We start from the raw sequence: 10,144 nt of genomic DNA on the forward strand, positions 1-10,144 counted from the left end.
GTATAGTATCATGTCATCTGCAAACAGTGATAGTTTTACCTTCTTCTTTCCAATTTGAATTCCTTTTATTTCTTTTTCTTCTCTGATTGCTGTGGCTAAAACTTCCAAAACTATGTTGCATAATAGTGGTGAGAGTGGACAGACAAACTTGTCTTGTTCCTGATCTTAGAGAAAATGGTTTCAGTTTTTCACCATGGAGAATGATGTTGGCTGTGGGTCTGTCACATATGGCCTTTATTATGTTGAGGTAAGTTTCCTCTATGCCCACTTTCTGGAGAGTTTTTATCATAAATGGGCATTGAATTTTATCAAAAGCTTTTTCTGCGTCTATTGAGATGATCATATGGTTTTTATCCTTCAGTTTTTTTTTTTTAAAGAAGATATTTGGGGTAGGAATTTATTAATTAATTTATTTATTTTTGCTGTGTTGGGTCTTCGTTTCTGTGCGAGGGCTTTCTCTAGTTGTGGAAAGTGGGGGTCATCGCGGTGCGCAGGCCTCTCACTATCGCGGCCTCTCTTGTTGCGGAGCACAGGCTCCAGACGCACAGGCTCAGTAGTTGTGGCTCACGGGCTTGGTTGCTCCACGGCATGTGGGATCCTCCCAGACCAGGGCTCGAACCCGTGTCCCCTGCATTAGCAGGCAGACTCTCAACCACTGCGCCACCAGGGAAGCCTCCTTCAGTTTGTTAATATGATGTATCACATGGATTGATTTGCATATATTGAAGAAGCCTTGCATTCCTGGGATAAACGCCACTTGATCATGGTGTATGATCCTTTTAATGTGCTGTTGGATTCTGTTTGCTAGTATTTTGTTGAGGATTTTTGCATCTATGTTCATCAGTGATATTGGCTTGTAGGTTTCTTTCTTTGTGACATCTTTGTCTGATTTTGGTATTTGATTCTATGGTGGCCTCGTAGAATCAGTTTGGGAGTGTTCCTCCCTCTGCTATATTTTGGAAGAGTTTGAGAAGGATAGGTGTTACCTCTTCTCTAAATGTTTGATAGACTTCCCCTGGGAAGCCATCTGGTCCTGAGCTTTTGTTTGTTGGAAGATTTTTAATCACTGTCTCAATTTCAGTGCTTGTGATTGGTCTGTTTATATTTTTTATTTCTTCCTGGTTCAGTCCTGGAATGTTGTGCTTTTCTATGAATTTGTCCATTTCTTCCAGGTTGTCCAATTTACTGGCATAGTTTGGGTTTGTAGTAATCTCTCAGGATGCTTTTTATTTCTGCAGTGTCAGTTGTTACTTCTCCTTTTTCATTTCTAATTCTATTGATTTGAATCTTCTCCCTTTTTTTCTTGATGAGTCTGGCTAATGGTTTATCAATTTTGTTTATCTTCTCAAAGAACCAGCTTTTAGTTTTATTGACCTTTGCTATTGTTTTCTTCATTTCTTTTTCATTTATTTCTGATGAAATAAATTTTCATTTATTTCAACAGAAATAAATTTCTGTTCTGATCTTTATGATTTCTTTCCTTCTGCTAACTTTGGGGTTTCTTTGTTCTTCTTTCTCTAATTGCTTTAGGTGTAAGGTTAGGTTGTTTATTTGATATGTTTCTTGTTTCTTGAGGTAGGATTGTATTGCTATAACCTTTCCTCTTAGAACTGCTTTTGCTGCATCCCATAGGTTTCAGGTTGACGTATTTTCATTGTCATATTTTTCAGGTATTTTTTGATTTCCTCTTTGATTTCTTCAGTGATCTGTTGTTTATTTGCATTATTCTTTAACAGAACTTATTTTAACTCGCAGATCCCTATTTTTCCTTTATAGCAGAAAACAGTCTTGAAATTCAAAGTAAAATCATTCACTTCCACATTAAAATGTATTCTCTCTGGGGTACATATTCAACCCGTTCACAATCATCCACAGCATTCATTTCTCCATGTTGTGTAAGGCCTAAAATTGAGGCTCAATATTACATGCTTCCCTGACACGTAGTAAAACTGGGAGGACTTCAAAGGGCCTAATCATAAGTGTCTCTCCCCACTCTGCTCCTATGGATAACATACCCTAGCCAAACAATCCTCCTATCAAAGGGACCATAGTGGTGGTTTGTAGTTCCTTGTCATCATGTGGAATTATTCAAACAAGTCAATCACATCCACTTGTGAGAACCAGGAGGCACCACACCCTCTTGTTACTACAAAGCCTATCTCCCACAGTTCTTGGTTGTTCACTCTGTTCCTGAGTACAATGCCCATGAGGCTCTGCATGGCATACAGCATCCTTCTCCTTGGGCTGTGAATATATGTGACTAATAATGTGCTGTCAATCTCATCTTCCCAGTGTCAAGTGTTGTGTATTTAGCCATCCCCATACCCCCAGGACAGGAATATCGCCCTCACCAGTGAGTGAATAGGAGGCAATAAAACCACTGGTGTCATGAGCCACACAACATGCCCAACCATGACCAAGAACACCTAGTCAGCTTTAATTAACTGCTCTTGGCCAATTTATCTGTTTCCATGATATGAAGAAGCCTGCCTGAGATGAAAGAAGTAATTTCTGGCAGGTGTGAACTATGTCCTGTGTGGTACTTTGTTGTGTTTGTCAGCCACTGCTCTCTCTTTTGGCTCCCAAATGCTCTGTCTCCTAGATGAGAATTGTTAATTGACTATACCCAGCACAATGATGCTGTCAGGTTTAGCCTATGTTTGGCAGTTGGTCTCTGAGGCTCCCACCTGTAAAGGCAGTGAAAACACAGCACGATAACTAGTCAGTGCTTCAGTCTTGTTTACCAAGGTCAAGCTAGGTCACTGAGTCTAGCCTGGTGACTGTCACTGGCTGCTTGGAGAAGTTACACAGACATCGTTTGTAACTGTGCACCTTTGGAACAGGCCCAGAGACAAACTTTTGTGAGGTTTGTAACAAGAAGGAGCCTGCCACCCCCACACAAAATTAAGCATGGCATCCTGCTTGATGTTTTTGTTCATGAAAGGGTAGTGACCTTGCTGGTTGCCTGTGCTGCTGCCTCCCTTGCTGCTGTTGCTTGTGCTCTCCTGACCCCCAGGGTTATCGAGGTGCACATCCATGGTGGTCTGTGGCCCAGGGGCTGATGAAAAAAAAAAGGGAACAGGGAGGAAGGAGCATTTGGTACTCAACTGCTCTCCCAATGTAAATCCCATAGCCAATGCACCTAGGCTTTGCTTAGCACTCCTGCTTTCCAGAATACCAAAGGGCTAAGCTTGCAATCATGGGCCTTATGGTCTCCATCCAAGTCATAGGCAAAATGACTCTACTAGATGCGGACTCTTATCCCAGGGATACTGTCATTCCCTGGAGGAAGAGATGTTCACTGATGAGGGAGGCCGTTAAGCTCCTGAACCTTCCCCATAACCACCCAGAAGGTCTGCACCACAGGTGATTGTGCAGACACGGCTGAAAACTTCAACTTTACATGGCTAGAAACCCAAAATATTCCCAGGAAGTTTGTACAGAGGAAAAAAAAGAAAAACAAGACAGGAAGCCCATATGATAGGAAAGGGACTGTGGCAGAGGATGGTTTTGATCCATCAAGTCTGGGTTGTAGGCCCAGCACTTCTTCCCGCACCACTCTGCTGCTTATGTCTGTTGCAACAAAGATTCTAATTCTCGGGATTATAGGGAAATACTCATGGTGCCCTTGTGGTGCCAGATTCAAACCCAATCTAGGCCCAGGGTCTTTAGATCATATAAATCAACCATTGCTAACTCTGTCAATACTAATTTGAGGGTCTCTGGAGGAAGCAACTTATAAATATAATCAGGGTAGAGAGGATTCCCCCCCCACCCCCAAGTATATCCAGTGACCAAAAACAATAATAAGATAAACATAATAAGGAAAGAAAGAAACCTGGATACAGGGAGGAGGACACTAAGAAAACAACAACCTAAAACAAAGGCCCACAATTTGACCCAACTGAAAATTCAAAATTTACTGAACGAATTTATATAGCAAATAATGAAAGTTCACTGATTGCCTTCTGTGCCTCTCTATATAGCTTTGAATTAATTCTAATATCTGCTGAAACTCACCAAGTGGCAAACATTTATGGCTTTAACCAATACTAGGGCTAAAATTACAATTATACCTGGGAATTCCATTAATTTAAACATCGTATCCCCCATAATGGGGTATTTACCTATGGGAGTTACTGAATATTAAAGAGGACAAATAAGTATGCTTCACCTTAACCATCAGAACTTTGTCTTGCTTAAATTCCCCATGGTATAGTACTCATCGCTCTAAAATATCCCTTGGGCATGGGCATGGATACTCTGACCCGATGAAAAATAAATGAAAATTAAATTAAGTCTTTGACACTTACAAATTGGTTTCACAAAATGAGAACCCATGACCTCCCCCACCCCTTCCCCCAGTTAAAATAGTTAACATGACTCAAGGTAATTTAATACAGGGTCTTCCAGTATTAAAACTTGTTTTATAAGAGGAACTGAGTGAAGGGTTGTTATTCCCACTGTTTCTGCATTCAACAGCCCTATTTGGCCCGTTAAACCTGGAACAAAAGAATGATGCCCCATAGTGGATTGCTGCAACTGTAAAGCCATGGTCCCATCCCTTTAAAGCCTCTGTACCCAACAACTTAATTATTAAAGTTGCTGACCCTATCCAATCAGCAACTGGTCTATATTTTGCTGCTATAAATTTGGCTAATATGCTCTGTACAATGCCTAGTTCAACAGCCTCTCAGCCACAGTTTGCCTTTACCACTGAAGGGACACAATCCACCTTTACAAGGATACCCATGGGATACCTCAGCATCCTTGCCATTGCACACAATCTCTACAGGCAAGATCTTAACTGTATCCACCTTTCTCCAGATATGACATTACATCAATGACATCCTCCTCCAAGGAGATTTGTTTGACATACTCATTAAAGACATACAAATACTCACAAAGGAGCTCCCAAAAAGGGGATGAACCATTGTCCCACACATAGTGCAAGGCCCTGCCACGTCCATTAAATTTCTGAAAGTTACTTGGTAAATTGAAGGTTCTCTGACATTGTCATGAAACAGGTATTGACCCTCTCAGCAACCAAAAGGTCAGTACAAATTCAACAACTTTTAGCCCCTTTTAGGTTCTGGAGGCAACATATTCCTCATTTACAAATTTTACTTAATGTCTTTGATGCTGTTTCTTCTAAATTAGCCTACCTCAAAGGGGACTCCTTCCAAAAAAAGCTCTAGAAATCTGTCCAAATTGAAATCAACAAGCACTCTAGTTTGTGCCCTCAGAGCCCTCTTTACTGTAGCTTCAGCCACCTCCTCTCTTGCCTCCTGGAGTCTCTGGACCACCTATGAAGGTTGTAAGTTGCCCATGGACTTCTGATGCAAGAAACTGCCTTTCTCAGCCTTGCATTATACGCCATGAGGATAGCCACATACTGGCCTCTTCTGAAAACAGAGGCTATCACAAACCTTGAGCCTGCAACCCTCTGTACCCAGCTACCCACTATGCCTTGAGTTATCCAAGCAGCACTTCAACAGCTTGAGGCATGGCTCCTGAGCCTTCCTTGCTACAAGATGGAGTCACACCTGGGCCTTCTGGCACATTTCATCTGTTGGAGGGGGTGGCCTCCCCTGTTCTCAGTCCCTTCACTAATACCACTATGCTAGAAGAGGTCACCTCTATCCCAGAGTCCTTTGATACCTGGGGAGCCTCTTGGGGATCAACTGAATAGACAGCAATGGAAGTTTGTGCACTTTACTAATGCTGTTGCCACCATGATAAATGATGGAGCTCAGAGGAGAGCTGCTCCTTCTCATCATTTAACCAAAATGTCCCTGATAAAAGATAGGACCCAAGAGTCAGTACAATTGACACACTTCAGGCAATCGACAGTTGATGCCATCTATACATTTTTACAAATTCTTAGGCCATGACCTAAGAGTTTCCCCCTTTGGGGTATAGAACTCTGGGAATCTCTTGCTCCACAGTTACTCAGAATAAATCAAGGTAACAGATTACTCTACATATACTAAGGCCACAATACAAGTCCTCTGCAGGATGCTCTGTATCCTCTTTGGAGTTCTAGATACTACCAAGAGTGACCAAGACACTCATTTCACTTCCAGAATACACAGTGCTGGGCTCTTGAAGAAGACATTCAGTCAAACTTCCACCTCCCCTGGGGCCCCAGGAAGTCAGCTCCAGGCAGCTGGTGAAATTGAGAGGCTTAATGGGTTTCTTAAAGAATTCCTATTTGTCACAAAGTGGAAAATTCTTGCTCACCTCCTGGAGATACCTACTCCTCACACCAATGTCACACGGATCTCTCAATTGCCTTTATTGATTGCAAATGGGGACACCTCTAAAGTTCCTGGTCAGGTACCTATTTTTTGTTCCCTAAAAGTCTCAGTCATCACCAAGGTTTAAATTGATGTCAAGGAATCAAGGGGTCACTTGTGGCACAAAACCAAAAATTAAAGAATAGTATAACGTGGTGCCTTGACATTTGATAAAATAGGTCTCGAATGGCCTAACCCAAGTTCCCTTCCCCACTCAGTTCCCATGGATAACGTCCCCTAGCCAAACACCCTCCTTATTAAAGGCATCAGGCACAATTCCTGCTCATCTCCAAGTAGCAGAATTATTCAAACAAGCCAATCATATCCTCCCACAGGAACCAATAAGCACCCCACCCTTACTACTGCAAAGCCTGCCTCTCACAGCCCTGGTTGTTCACTTTGTTCCCAAGTGTATCCCCTGTGTGGCCCTGCATGGTGTCCTCTTCCCCCAGGCTGTGAGTATATATGATGAATAAACTGCTGTTGATTTCATCTGATCTCGCCTGTCCAGTGCCAGGTGTCATGTATTTAGCCATCCCCATAACCCCAAGGGTGGGAATCCCTCTTTCACCAATGGGGTAAACAGGAGTCAATTTAAATACCCTACCACCAATACCACTTTCCTTTCCCTCTTGAAAGGGAACCGTAAGTATAAGGAGGACACGGCATCAGGTTCACATATATTTTGTGTCCATGCTGACCCTCGTTGAGTTGCAGCTTGTCCTGTTTCATCATTGTACGCTGGGATCTACTGCTGCTATCTCAGGTACAACCATAACCTCAACTAGAGGTAAGTGCAGCTGTATCCTCTTTGTTCCAACCTCAGGATATTTAGGGTCCATGGCCTATTTAAAGCACTCTGTGTCCTTCTTGAGGTCATTTCAGTCTCTCCTGAACCCCTCTGAGGGCATAGGAACTCCATGAAGCAGCACTCAGGCCCATCTGCTGAAGCTCACCATTGCTTCTCCTTCTAAGGTTATACAGGATATGGAGCTTCTTTAAAATGCTCAATTTCCCTGGGAATTAAGACCTAGTCCTTTCTACACTTGGATTTCCTAACCCCATTCAAATATCTACTGCTTAATCCTCCTCTGGCTCAACTCAGTGAGCCCTGGGCACCATCCCAAAGACTCAGACATTGCCTAGGGTCTCCTCACATCTTGAATTCTTCTCCTACCAGCTAGTTAGTGATTCATTTCCCTCCCAGAAATATCAAAAGGAACTCTTACGTCATCATATACTCTCTCTCACGCTAAGGTCTGTTCTCAGTTCTCTAGTCTCAGATGGCTCAAAAAAAGCTTTTGCTCTCAAAAAGTCAAGTTATTTTCTAGAGATAACTTTGACTTTCAAAACTTTGCTCTTTGTTTTCATTTTTAAAAGCTAATCAAAAAGTTAAGCGATGGGGCTTCCCTGGTGGCGCAGTGGTTGCGCGTCCGCCTGCCGATGCAGGGGAACCGGGTTCGCACCCCGGTCTGGGAGGATCCCACATGCCGCGGAGCGGCTGGGCCCGCGAGCCATGGCCGCTGAGCCTGCGAGTCCGGAGCCTGTGCTCCGCAACGGGAGAGGCCACAACAGAGGGAGGCCCGCATACCACAAAAAAAAAAAAAAAAAAAAAAAAAGTTAAGCGAATTTTTAACCTAGATAATGTATACCACTCCTCAGTGAATAGTGTCTATTGAAAGCATTAAAGGAAGTATAAAGGAGTAAAGAAACCCTAGTTGATAATTAAAATAATTATCATCTATATGCATTTAAAACAGCTACTCTTAGTAGAGTCCTTACTTAGCAAGGTAGTGAATTGCTTCATATACATTATTTTATTTAATCCTTATAACAAATGTCAGAGATACAGAAGGGAGGGAGGATTATCTCCATAATTCAAAGGAGACAACTGAAATTTTGTCTTCCAAATATTAGGAACTGTCTCCAAATTACGATCTAAAGCCCTGTTATGTGTGATTCCAAAACATGGTCTTTTAATAATTTCATTATATTGCCACCCCTCTATTGGGTTGGCCAAAAAGTTCATTCGGGTTTTCCTGTAACATCTTATGGAAAAACCCAAATGAACTTTTGGGCCACCCCAATAGAATCATAGGCCCTTATAAATTTGGAATAGATTAGAATAGAATAAAAATAACTAGAGTAATGAAGTTAGGGATCCAGAACCCACTTAAGAGCTCACCTACTATATGCATATTTTCTCTCCTTGATCAACATATTCTCCATAACATTAAACCAAACTCAAGACATTGTTCAATTTATGTGTTATGAAACTTTAACTCAATTTTGACTCATAAAAATGAAGATCATGTGATTTAAATAACATACACAAGTTTGAGTAGAAATTACTTCTTGTTCTCTCTATACTTCTTATTAACTATTACATAATATACCTACACAGTATAATTATATAATCTGTGAACACACACATTCAGATGCCTTAAAATCCTTTTACAGAATAACATGGAAGCAAATTCCTATTGCTTGTGGTATAATTTCATCTATAACTTAATTATTGTTATTTTTAGTTGTGTTAGTTTTACCTTTCAACTTTTCTTCCGTGTCACAACAATTAGCAGAATTCACTGAAAATAGTAAAAGGTCAATATAAATGTTTGTTTAAAGATTCTAAGATTTTGGGGAGACCTTCAAGATGGCAGAAGAGTAAGATGCGGTCCTGCCCACTAGAAAGACAAGATCCAGGCTCATCCACCAGAACACAGGCACAAGTCCTCTAAATGGATTAAATGCTACAAACAAAAGACATAGACGAGCTGAATGGATACAAAAACAAGACCCATACATATGCTGTATACAAGAGACCCAATTCAGGCCTAGGGACACATACAGACTGAAAGTAAGGGAATGGAAAAAGATATTCCATGCAAACGGAAATAAAAAGAAAGCCGGAGTAGCAATTCACATATCAGACAAAATAGACTTTAAAATAAAGACTATTACAAGAGACAAAGAAGGACACTACATAATGATCAAGGGATCAATTCAAGAAGATATAACAATTGTAAATATTTATGCACCCAACATAGGAGCACCTCAGTACATAAGGCAAATGCTAACAGCCATAAAAGGGGAAATAGACAGTAACACAATACTAGTAGGGGACTTTAACACCCCACTTTCACCAATGGGCAGATAATCCAAAATGAAAATAAATAAGGAAACACAAGCTTTAAATGATACATTAAACAATATGGACTTAATTGATATTTATAGGACATTCCATCCAAAAACAACAGAATAAACTTTCTTCTCAAATGCTCATGGAACATTCTCCAGGACAGATCATATCTTGGGGCACAAATCAAGCCTTGGTAAAGTTAAGAAAATTGAAATCATATCAAGTATCTTTTCCAACCACAATGCTATGAGACTAGATATCAATTACAGGAAAAAAATCTATAAAAAATATAAACACATGGAGGCTAAACAATACAGTACTTAATAACGAAGAGATCCCTGAATAAATCAAAGAGGAAATCAAAAAATACCTAGAAACAAATGACAATGAAAACACGACAACCCAAAACCTATGGGATGCAGCAAAAGCAGTTCTAAGAGGGAACTTTACAGCAATACAATCCTACCTCAAGAAACAAGAAACATCTTAAATAAACAACCTAACCTTACACCTAAAGCAATTAGAGAAAGAAGAAAAAAAACCCCCAAAGTTAGCAGAAGGAAAGAATTCATAAAGATCAGAACAGAAATAAATGAAGGGCTTCCCTGGTGGCGCAGTGGTTGAGAACCCGCCTGTCGATGCAGGGTACACGGGTTCGTGCCCCGGTCCGGGAAGATCCCACATGCCGCGGAGCGGCTAGGCC

The 10,144-nt window shown here is 41.1% G+C and overlaps 1 protein-coding gene across 3 annotated transcripts in view; it reads right to left on the minus strand.

Annotated features, from left to right (window-relative positions):
- PKIB (cAMP-dependent protein kinase inhibitor beta) overlaps positions 1–10,144 on the minus strand; it is a 105,203-nt gene that overhangs the window by 22,107 nt on the left and 72,952 nt on the right. The window contains exon 1 of one of the 3 annotated variants that reach the window (XM_028494489.2): positions 2,954–3,022. The exons of the other annotated variants lie outside the window; for them this stretch is intronic. The gene's annotated coding sequence lies outside the window, so the exon portion shown is untranslated. Of the gene's footprint in view, positions 1–2,953; positions 3,023–10,144 lie in introns of those variants that run through there. 3 annotated transcript variants of the gene reach the window in all.

This window comes from Physeter macrocephalus, chromosome 10 (assembly GCF_002837175.3).
Source record: "Physeter macrocephalus isolate SW-GA chromosome 10, ASM283717v5, whole genome shotgun sequence".
NCBI lineage: Eukaryota > Metazoa > Chordata > Mammalia > Artiodactyla > Physeteridae > Physeter > Physeter macrocephalus.